Raw genomic sequence first — 11,396 nt, 5'->3', positions numbered from 1 at the left:
GATATAAATAATTCAGCTAATTGACTTAAAGAATACTTCTCCCTCACTCGAATAAAATGTGCTGACTTAATAAGCTGATCAACTATCACCTAGATGCCGTCATAACCATTATTTGTACGAGGAAGCTTGTACACAAAGTCCATAATAATGTTTTCCCATTTCTACTGTGGAACGGGAAGCAGCTGCATCAACCCAAACAACTTCTTCCTTTCAGCTTTAAGTTGCTGACAAATGGCACACCTACTCACATACTTAGCAATTTCTCTTTTCATACCCGACTAATAATAAAATGGTTGAATGATATGATACATTTTAGTACCTTCTAGATGCATCGCATAAGCCGAACAATGCGCTTCATCAAGAATTGCTTACTTAAATTCCAAATTATTCGGCACATACATTCTACTCTCCTGCATAAGCATGCCATCAGCTTCTCAAACTCTAAGATCTTTCTTTTTCCCCTGACTTCTGGCTTCAATTAACTCCTGGACTTCCTAATCATCCATCTAGGCTTCAAGTACACGATCAATTAAAATTGGCCTAACTTGAAAATTAGCAAGTAAGGCTTCCTCCCGATCTTCTACCCCTAACTTCACTCCAGTTGATCTCAAGTCTGCCAGAAGAGGAACATGACAAGCATACAAAGTGTTAATACAGCCTTGAGATTTTCTGCTAAGTGCATCAGCTACCACATTTGCACGACCAGGGTGACAATCATTCGTGCAATCATAATCACTAAGCAGTTCCAACCGTCTCCACTGTCGAAGATTAAGATCCCTCTGAGTGAAGAGATATTGAAGACTCTTATGATTTGTAAAAATCTTACATTTTTCTCCGTAAAGATAATGTCTCCAAATCTTCAGGGCAAAAATAATGGTTGTTAACTCCAAATCATGTGTAGGGTAATTCCTCTCATGAGACTTTAATTATCGTGAAGCATAGGAATCACCCTACCATGTTGCATTAGCACACATCCCAGACCATTCAAGGAAGCATCACTGTTGACCTCAAAATTACCACTATCATCTGGGAGTGCTAAAACAGGTGCATGAGTGAGATAATACTTCAACTGCTGGAAACTCTGCTCAGAATTATCATCCCACTCAAATTTAACCTCTTTTCTAGTCAATCTTGTCAGTGGCAAAGCAACGACTGAAAAATCTTTAACAAACCGTCTGTAATATCCTGCTAAGCCAAGAAAACTCCGTACCATAGTGACGGTTCGAGGTTGCTCCCAATTCTCCACCGCTGCTACCTTTTGAGGATTCACCTGAATACCTTGAGCAGATATGATGTGTCCCAAAAATGCCACTTGATCCAACCAAAATTGGCATTTGCTAAACTTAGCATACAATTGGTGTTCCCTTAATCTCTTCAACACCAAAGTGAGAAGTTGCACATGCTCTGATTTAGACTTAGAGCATACCAGAATATCGTCAATAAAGACAATGACAAACCTGTCTAAATATGGCTGGAATACTCGATTCATCAAATCCATAAAGGCTCCTAGTGCATTCGTTAATCTGAATGGCATCACCAAAAACTCGTAATGACCATAATGAGTCTTAAAAGCTGTCTTAGGGACATCCTCACTACTGATCTTCAATTGGTAATAACTAGACCTCAAATCAATCTTAGAAAATACACAGGCACCTCGAAGCTGATCAAACAAATCATCTATATGCAACAATGGATAACAGTTTTTAATTGTTACCCGATTTAATTGCCGATAATCAATGCATAGCCTCAAGGTCCCGTCTTTCTTCCTCACAAATAACACTGGAGCTCCCCAGGATGAAGTACTAGACCAAATAAAACCTTTATCAACTAATTCCTGCAACTGAATTTTCAATTCCCTCAATTCAGCAGGAGCCATTCGATAAAGAGTCAATGATATAGGATATGTACCTGGAAGCAAATCAATAGTGAACTCCACATCTCGGTTTGGCGGCAATCCAATTAAATTATCAGGGAATACGTCAGGAAAATACCTGACTACTCGCACATCCTCCACACTACTAGAAGCAACATCATTCAACACCACATGAGCTAAATATCCCTGGCAACATTTTGATAATAATCTTTTTGCTCCCACAACAGAAATAACACCATGCCTCATCCAACTCTGTTCACCCACAAAAGTAACCATAGGTAATCCAAGATGATGGAAAGTAACTGTTTTCCCGTAGCAATCTATATTGGCACGATTATAATGCAACCAATATGTGCCCAAAATCATATCAAAATCAACAATATCTAATGGGATAAGGTTAGCTGGCATAACCATATCCTTCACCATCACTAGACATCCTGGATATACACAATCAACATAACATCTCTCCCCTCTAGGCATAGAAAACTCTAAATCATACCCTAAAGGTGTAGGATGAGGTTACATCACTTGAGCAAATGTATGAGAAATGATAGAATGTGTAGCACCACAATCAATTAACACTCTAGCAAAGTGACCAAGAATATTTAACGTACCCATGACTAAGTCAGGATTATTCTAAGCATCCTGCAATGTGATGTTGTGGATACGCCCCTAGGTCTACTGTCGTCCACCACGACCTCTGTTAGTCTGACCACCTCGACCCTGCACACTTCGCCCCTGACTAGGCTGACCAGACTACCTTGAAGATCCTGCACTACTGGAAGCAATCTCTCCTTGCTGGGGCTGTCCTCCCTGATACCATTGAGATCCACCAGCTGGAATGGGAGGATACGGCGTATAACCTCCAGAATACTGAGGATACCCACTCTGGTAATTAGGATCCTGGGAATACTGATATGGTCTTGGAGCATAAGGAACTGGGTCACCCTGATAATGGTAAGCATCACCACGACCCATTGACCATAACTATCAGACCCTGGAACTTACTGGATCGGCGCTGGTGGTGGCAAGGAAGGCTGCTGAGGCCTTTGCTGATTCTAAGGACAACTTACAGCTCTATGTCCCAACTGTCCAATGTAAAGCATCCACTGCTGCCCCATCTACACTCTCCAAAATGCCTATTGTTACATTTGCGGCACAACGGAGCTCTTTCTCTACTAGCGTCCCCCTGTCTCTCGAATCTAGGACTCCTAGAAAATCTACCACCTCTTCCTTAACCAATGGCACTAAAACCCCTGTTGGAAGAACTGGAACTAGCTCTATTTCGCTTAAAGATCTGAGTCTTGCGAGGTCATTGAGATACTTGACCTTTACGTTTATCATCTTTCTTCTGATTGCCGTCATTTTCTTCTTCCTCACTCTCACTAGGCATATTCTTTGAATCCTCAATCCTAAAAAAAATCTCATAGAACTCCTGGTAAGAAGCATAAAGAGTAGTGATCGCCAGAGAATGCTACTTCTTCTTAGTACCCAATCTGAAACGACGAAGCATCTCAACTGGATGAGCAGCAACTTCCGAATCATAGCTAGACAACTCATTCGCCGTCAGCTTCCCCTGTCTCAATTGAATAAATTCTTGCTTCTTGCGATCAATATACTCAGGGGGAATAAACCTTCTTTGAAACAACTGCTTAAACACTTCCCAGCCAGCTGCTTCCTCTAGTGTCATCGGATAAGCCTCCTGTTTCCACCAGGATGCTGGTTCTTTACCTAAGAACCATGTAGTTGTCTCGACCCACCTTTCATAAGGAAGATTCCCTTGACTCTACAAAATTCAAAAAGTCTTTTCAAGATGGTCGAGCCACCTCTCTGCCCTTTCATGACCTTCATTACCCTCAAACTTATCCAACTTTAAATTCTACATAGTCTCCAAGGGTGTCCTTTGAGGAAGGCGAAGCGCAAACTGAATAGCAGTAGCAATAGCTTCCCTTAACTGAGCTATATCAGGGAAACTAGGCTCAGCTGAACAAAGTGGCTCTTTACGAGGCGACATAGTTCTGACAGAAGACACCAAAATGATTAGAATACACACAAAATATGCAGGACTGCCAAACCTAGGCTCTGATACCAACTGACACACCCCAACCTAAATCAAGGCGTGCTGGCTGTCACGTGAGAGTGACGTAACCATGTGCACAATGCCGAAGCAAAATGATAATAAAAATGCGAATAAACAAAAACCAACTACTAGCAGTACTAGCTAAGAAAAGGTGCTAGTGCGAGATTAAGTGTGAAATACACAACCAGAGTATAAATAGCCTAAGTGCAGTCCAGCAAGACAAATACTAATTATATTATACAACACCCAAAGGTGACCATACAATGGTGATAATCGGTCAGAACTGTCGCGGATTCCTCGCAAGCCACCAAAAACCACTCCTAACTAGAACTTGGAGGGGTGCAAAATAGAAATTGTGAGTGGGCAAAAACAAAGCTTTTCAAAATCATTTCAATTACCAATGATAGTAACCCCTCGCCGTAAAACCTGTATAATTTCCCAGAAAATGGATTATATGTATCTATACCACAACCATGCTTAGAATAACATAATTCACAAATATGCCATGTCGAATGTCTCAGCATAAAATATGTAAGCCAGGTGATATTAATCAATGCAAATGATATGTCAGTCAGAGTCACCTAACGTGACCTATACAGTTGAATCTAGAGCTTATCTATCTAGCCGGTGTCACCTAACATGACCTGTACAACCCAAATCCACATCTCAACAAATATACCTGCACACGAGTTGAAACTACCTAAAGTGGTTTGTACGATAGGACTGGGTGTAAATAAATACACTCAAGTGCTACAATCACGTGAAGACTGTGCGAATAATCTCAGGTCACCTATGAGTTGGAACCACCTATAGTGGTCTGTACGACAAGAATGTGCACCTAACTTGGGTCCAAGATAAGCGAATGGTGCGGGAGGTGAACATCACGTGAAAGACTGCGCCTTGACTCTGGGCGGGAGCACTAACACCGGAGTGCAGGTTTATGAGCTCTCAACACATCTCACATAATCATCAATCTCACAATTATAATCTATAAACTTACCTGGCACTTACCTGTGTGTCAGCAGCACCAATCATAAATATATGCAACTACTAATGCATGAGTAAAATAGGCAGATATTTTGCATGGCATTCAAGATGTATAATTATTCAAATTCATTTTCTGGGAAAAATACCAAGTATATAGGTATATACGGAAAACCAAAAGCCTACTCACTGGTATGTGGAAGGGTTGTAGCTCCCAAGCCTCGATTGACTATGCTCGTCCTGAGGATAGGTCTCACCTATATGCAAAACAACTATATAAACGTTAATTTAAAGCACATAAACAAAACTAGCTAATAACTTCTCATACAATGCTCAAATGGGGTGTTTGAATATGCCAACGTGATCTACTCAACCTCATGAACATCCTCATATTTTTAAAATAATTTTTCGACCACCCATGCGCTACCACACACGGGCCAAGGCATGGCCGACGCGTTGGCCAAGCGCAGGCATGTGCCTGGCACACGGACTGAGACCCTAACGACGTTAGGGAATATTCCGTTCAAAAATGGAATATACCGTTATATATACCTGATGTCGTTAGTATATTCCATCGAAGTTGACGAAATATTCTTCGTCTTCTCCGGTGAGTCTCGCCGGTCGTCGCCGTCCACCGCCGTCAACGCCGCCGTTTGCAACTTAAATTTTCGTCGGTTTCTGGAAAAACTTCAAAACTTCATATCTTCTTCAATTCTTAACCAAAATCCATGAAATTTGTCTCAAATTAAAGCTTACAACAAGAAGAACAAAACCTTACCAATTTCAAACCCTGAAATCCACGGAATCTCGCCGGAGAACCCTCGATAATTCGGCCAAAACTTGAAACTTGCTAAACCCAACTTCCCGACTTCCAAAACACCTCGTTTTTCTTCTCTGAGCTTTGTGAGAGTGTTCTAAAGCTTCCTATAAATTTTGAATCTTCCAGAAACTTTACATTTATGTGTGCATGAACAGTACCTAAATTGGAGCTCATGAGAAACTAGGGTTTTCGAAGGTTTTAAGTTCAAACAAAGGTATGGATCAACTCCTAGACTTGCAAGGAGTTCAAAACCAACCTTCAAATCCTCGATTCGTGCCTGAAATGGTTGGTTAAAGGTTTGTCCGTACGGTTTCTATGGAGATGGAAGAAAATCTGAGAGAGAGGAGAGAGAGAGGTCAACGGGAAAGGCATGGGTGCATGTGAGTGTGTGAGTCCAGCTGAGTCACCAATAAAAAAAACAAATCACCCATGACACCAATTAACGTCCAAGGGTAAAATCGTCATTTCACGCCATCGATAAAATAATTCGGGACGTGCTGTCACAAATAATCATATAAATTATTCAATAAACAAAAATTCAATTAATCAATATCAATAATCAATTAATCTATAATAAAAATTTCAATTTTTACCCTAAATAACAATTTCAGTAATCAATAATTATAGAATTTCTTGTCAATAATCCATAATTAATATTCATTAACCATGTTGATCAACTACTCTATGATTCTATATAAATTAAACAAAATTTTGTATTAAATAATGAATTAGGGTTAGGGATAATATAAATTTAGAAATTAAAGATTTCATCTAAAAATTTGGAGAGAAGTGGCCAACCAAGCCAAAGGATGGCACCTAGAAGCTGGAACCAGGGTGCAAGGAGGTGGCTTGAACTTTGGAAGCAGGGAAGGCTAATAGGATGTTGCCGCTGGTATTTGGGGAGCTACTACTCTTCGATTGTTTTGAAATCGGAAAGAATGGGGTCTGGGATAGTGAAGGAACCGGGGGACGAGTGGTCTCCTTTAATTATTTAATTTTTGTTTTAACTCAATAACCTAAACGATGTCGTCCCATTGAAGGGAGTTTTTAAATTTTTTTAACCAGTACCAAAACGACGTCGTTTTGGCCTGGTTTTCACAAAAATAAAAAAGGAACTTGCATGCAGCATAGTTGCATAGCAGCAATGAACCCATAAAATATAGAACTTCATCACTTTCGATGGGACTAGAGGGGTGGAACCACCGCTTCTGGGCTTGATTTCCAGTGAGGGGAGGGGAGGACGCCACTCCTCGCCCCTATGTAGTTTCGTCACTGTGCATGGCCAAATATGACAAATAATTTCCTAAATTGCTTTTAGAACTTAAAAAATTTGTTTGGTGTGATGAAAATTTTCACCAATGGTGGATTGACAAAAGTCACACCTTCAAAACAATGAACACTGATAGGCTCATTAGCGAACACCCAAGGAAAAAAGGGCACGGTGTTTGCCAAATGACCTTTGATGCCTAAGTCAGAAATATAGTTTGAGAAAAACCGAACAGAGAGTGTTTTGAGTTGTAAGTGGTGATAACCGATTTCCATGTTGGACTTGGTTACTTATAGAAGATATCATTCCTGATATCCTGGCTTAATTTGAGGATATTAGCACATGGGCAAAATCAATCAACCCAAAAGGCATGAATATTCGAAAGTGAGTTGATTTTGTGGCCATCATATCCTAAGATTAAGGTGGCTGCGGAAGGAAGGGCTTTTCAATAAGGCAAGACTTACAAGCCAAACAAATGGCCGATTTAGGACGAATGGTTGTTCTATAAATATGAAGCTTTAAGACATGAAGTTGGATCCCTCGATCAACACACTAAATTTCATATTCTTCTCATCCTTTACCTTGTCTAGGTTTTAATTTACGGCCGCAGGTCGTTTACTTGTCAAATTCTTAGTTCATGTAAGTTTATAGTTTCAAGATTTATATCTTCAATAGAGATGTCAAAAGATAAATGTCAAATGTTAATTTGCTGGTTGACGTGAAAATGTCAGATTTTCTGTTTTTCCAACCGATATGGTTTTTTTTTTTTTTTTTGTTTTTTTTTGTTTTTTTGGTTATAAATGATATTTATAGGACCTATTTTAAAAAGTAATCAATTAAAATAAATTTTCATGATCTATAATTGGTACATTAATAGGACCCACACGATAAAATAATTAAAAATTATTTGACACCCCCTTTTCTCATATGTCAATCCACATAGGATTGACTTATCGGTTGGAGTTTGCTTCTACCTTTAATTTGATTACATGACATTCCACGTAGATGGTCTAAGCACTTCATTTTATCTTGTTATTTCTATTTAATTTTAATTCAAGTTCGTTTATTTTTATCGCACTTTTCTTCAAGCCTATTTACTTTCTACTTTCACCTTTTTGTTTTTTACGTTATTGTTCTCTTATATTATCTCACTTTACATTCTTACACTTTAATTTCTTGCACCTTTACATTCCTTTGCATCTGTTAACCCAAAATCACAAAATATACAAATCTGCTCTAACCACCCTTGATCATAAAGGAGCGAGGGACCTATGCTAAGAAGAGGTTCCTTGCTTGGCCGTTCAGTCGCTTGGTTAGAAGTCAGATTCGTGACTTCAAACACAGACATTCCATCCAAGCCAAATATGTAGCGTGGTGGTGGCACACCTCGCACCGAAATAGAAAATGAACAAAAAATCGTTATCTCGGCCTTGCCCGTTTGAAAAGAAGGAAACACCTTCACAAAGTCACAATAGTCACATAAGGAATATTACACAAAAGAACATTTGTTGTTGTTATAATTATAACTGAACGTTAACTGATATTTAACATTGAACTTTCTCGAGTGTTTTCAAGTATTGAAACTCGGTATTTGACAATGCTTTGGTGAATATATCAACAACTTGAGAAGTAATTCTTGAGTTTAATATGCCTAGTAGCTCCAATACCTTTAGGATCCGAATAGATTTTAAGTCTTGCCAATGGTGTGAAAGTTTCATTAAAATCTACTCCAGGTTTTTGTGAGTAGCTCTTTTCAACTAGCCTTGCCCTCTTCTTTTGGAATGACCCATCCAAATTAAACTGTCTTGTTAATCCACTTGACACCTATGACATCTTTGTCAATAGGCCTGTCCACCAATTCCCATTTGGAATTCTTCTCAATTACTAACGTTTCTTCCTTCATAGATTTTTGCCAACCTACATCTTGCATAGCCTCTTAAAAAATTTATGGTTCAATGATATACTAGTTTATCATCGAAGCGTTATGCAATAAAACGCAACACCTAGTAATCAGTGGTTAAGTTGGGACAATATCAGTGATATTGGTGGTAGACCATGTTTGGGCCTATAAAGTTTCACATGGTATTAGACCAAGCTATTCTTTCAACACATTCTGGGTCCGATTTACTGTGCTCGAATGTACCTCCTTAAGTTGGGTTTTCGAAAACTTGCACTAGCACCAACTTAAGGTACTAAATGACTGGGCCCTCGAAAGTTACGTTGGCCCTAATATTTGAATGATTATCGGGCTCTGGAAAAGTTGTGTTAGCTCCAGTGTAATGACTTGACTAGTTCCCGATGTGGGAATTGGTTTCCCTTATGACCCTGTGTGGGGTCACTCGGGAGAGGGCATATTGGAGAATAGGATTCCACATCGGTTATATGATAAAAGAATATACAATTAATATATGAGAGTTTCCACCCCTAATATTACTAAGGCTTTTTATGATAAAATCCAACACCTAGTAATAGATGGCTAATTGGGACAATATCGTTGATATTGGTGGTAGACCATGCTTGGGCCTATAAAATTTCACAGAACACACGTATCTTAACCTTTTTTCAGGAAACATTGTATTATTAGTCTTGAATGTTATATTGACATCCGTGAGTAGTACATGTATGTTGAAATATCCCACATGGGCATAATGAAGGAGAAAAAAAGAGTTTAAATACCGAAGTCTTTTGTGAAAACTCCACCATTGTCGAACTGTGCAGGTGGTAATTAACAAATTTGGGACAATATCGGTGTTATGAAAGTGTCATTTGGCCGCCTCTCTGATAATTTTATAAGTCAAGACAATGTACTAAGAGTGCGTTTACTAAAGGGTAATGGTAATCAAATAACATAATTGAATTCCGATTACGGATTACTCATGTGTTTAATAAATACTGGGGAATCAACAATGTGGTGGACCCCATCCAAAATAAGGAATTCAATTCCTGAAATTGGAGGAGTAGGATTCTCTGAATAGATGAGGTATTTGAATTTTGTGAGAGTAAAGGAATCAGGAATGCATTTTTTCTTCCTATTCTGCCCTCTCGCTTGCTGCCTCAGCAGGCGGTGGATATGCTTCTCTCTTGCTGGCTCATTCCAGAGAAAAAAGTCTATTCCCTGTTTGGATGCCGGGAAAATAATAGGAATCTGCGAGAAAAACTTAGGTGAAGAAAGTACCCTAAATAGGATTTTGAATATTTTAGAGCGTGTAACCGAAGAAAAAAATTGGAGTGACCTTTACGATGAGAAATAGAGGATTTGAAGATTTTAAAAATGCAGGGGCTGATGGGAGTTATAATCTTGTTTGGTGGATTATAATCTTATTTAGTGGCTTTCCTGGGTGTACTGGGGGATGAGTGGGTTATAAATTTTTAACTTGTTTGGTCTGCGGAGAAGATGATTTGGCTAGGGTTTTTTAACTCCACTTTAATCAAACAAATAAAAATAATTATTTAAAATGTTATGAAAAATAAATATAAAGATTAAATAAAAAAGATAAGGGTAATTTAATAATCATATTGATTTATACTCCGATTCAAGTGAATTAGTAAATACCTCATATAAAATCAATTTTATTCCTACTTTGATTCCATAACATTTAAGTAAACAGCTTCAACAAGAATTTGATTCCAATTCCTCGTCATTTCAACTCCTCCTTAATTCAATTTCTCCTCAATTTACTTCTTCCTATTTTAATTACAGTTACATAAACGAGCCAAGTGATTTGAGAGTTATTACCAGAAGCTAAGTGTGGCTGTGACTTCTTTGATTGGTTCAAGCTTCTTTAGCATTCAGTTGTTTTCTTAAAGAATCCTGCTTGTTGTATGGGGCTAATTAGAACTAATCCAAGTTAAATAACAATAAATTTCTATTGATCTACCGTTCCCTAGGTGACAAGTGTCCTCTAATAGATCCTACATCACGTTCTCACCTGTCATTAAGTGTCCTCTAATAATCATCTATATATATATAAAGGGAGAAGGCCAGTTTGGTGAAGCATTCAGAAATACCAAGAAAACCCCTTTGTTTTCTTCACAATCCAAATCCACAAAAATCGGGAAATGGGGACAAACTGGTAAAAAACCATCACTGAAAAAAGATAAAGCATCATAACCGTAAAGTTTTGCTGAATGAAGAATTAGAACCGTGACATGGGATTCAACCACCCTCCCACGTTCTACGACTACCAACTAGATCAAAAACGTCCACTCCCTCACCTTCCATCCTCTCATTCTCTTCCAACAAGCTCATTGGTCTCTCTCTCTCTCTCTTCACTCTCTCTCTCTCGCTCGATTGCTCGCTCTCTCTAAAATCCAAAATTGACAGGAAACTGACGACGTGTTTGTGAATGCAGGGAAGAGGAATTCTCGGAAT

Source organism: Pyrus communis, chromosome 13 (assembly GCF_963583255.1).
Source record: "Pyrus communis chromosome 13, drPyrComm1.1, whole genome shotgun sequence".
Lineage (NCBI taxonomy): Eukaryota > Viridiplantae > Streptophyta > Magnoliopsida > Rosales > Rosaceae > Pyrus > Pyrus communis.
Note: the sequence above shows the minus strand (reverse complement) of the source record.